The sequence below is a fragment of the Triticum aestivum genome, chromosome 6A (genome assembly GCF_018294505.1).
Source record: "Triticum aestivum cultivar Chinese Spring chromosome 6A, IWGSC CS RefSeq v2.1, whole genome shotgun sequence".
In the NCBI taxonomy this organism is placed as follows: domain Eukaryota; kingdom Viridiplantae; phylum Streptophyta; class Magnoliopsida; order Poales; family Poaceae; genus Triticum; species Triticum aestivum.
In genome coordinates this window covers 373135785-373136895 of record NC_057809.1, presented here as the reverse complement: position 1 = coordinate 373136895, position 1111 = coordinate 373135785, and the positions used below count along the sequence as shown (strand labels likewise).

The 1111-nt window shown below is 62.1% G+C and overlaps 1 protein-coding gene across 6 annotated transcripts in view; it reads left to right on the top strand.

The window, feature by feature from the left end:
* The window catches only part of LOC123127572 (protein PHYLLO, chloroplastic), a 26556-nt gene that overhangs the window by 9301 nt on the left and 16144 nt on the right, over positions 1-1111 (top strand). The gene's annotated exons all lie outside the window — the stretch shown is intronic.

Genomic DNA, 1111 nt, shown 5'->3' with positions numbered 1-1111 from the left:
GGACGGGCCGCATCGAGGCGGGCACTGCGGCGGGAGGCTGTCACCGGCGTCGAAGTGGAGCGGGGCCGCCGGGCGTACGCCACCGTCCGTGGGGGTGCGCAGTGACAGGGGTGGTCATGACGTCGGGCACCCCCACGACCAGTGGTCCTGGAGAGGCGAGTAGGTCGTCAGGGGCCACCAGGGGCCACCAGAGGAGGAGGCAGGGCGGGGGGCTCCAGGGTGCCCCCGGCCGAGTCCTCGGCGGGTGGAGGAGCAGGCGGAGTCGCGGAGAGCGGGCTATCACCATCGCCGCCCATGGGAGATGAGGAGATCGGTCCAAGGGGGGCGAGGGCGGCGGGCTCAGCGGAGTCCAGTGCAGGGCGAAGTCGGCGGACGGGGAGCGGGGCGACGAGGGCGGGGGGCCGAGCAGGCCCACACTGAGATGTCACTGGTCGCCTCCGACAAAGATGGAGAGGCCGGAGGAGGGGCGGCCAGCCGGAGAGCGGCCTCGAGGGCAGAGGCCCTCACCCGGGTGCGCCCGGCCCCGGAGCCACCACGACCCGGAGGTGGGTTAGATGGCTCCCGGGAGGGGGAGCGGGAGTGCTCCGACAGGTCGTCGTCGTCCTCCGGGTCGTCGTGGCGAGAAGGGCGAGGGCGCCGGTGGTGGGAGTCGTCGGCATCATCCGGCCCACCCCCCTGGTGACCATCATCGGAGAAGCGGGGGCGGCCAACATGGTTCGGCGGCTCGGGGCAGATCTTGAGGTCAAAACCCTTGTCGTTGAAGAACACACGGACTGTGGCGCGGAGCTTGGAGGAGTCCAGGGATTTCACCTTCACCCGGACGTCCTCCTCCTTGCGAAGTGAGAGCCAAGCACAGAAAGATATGTCATGCTGTTTCATTCACAATATTATAATTAAATGCATTTCACTCAGAGGTATCAAGGACCATAGTGTCTGTTTTATCACATAGAAGTGAAACCCTATATATTGCAGAGAGTGTGAACTTGGACTCTTTTGAGTTATCAGGACTGCTATTGGAGTTTACGCATTTCAATTATTTTACTTTATTTACTTGCTTTCTTCGCATCCTGTTTGTACATAAATTCATGTTATGGTTGTATTTTTCAGTTAT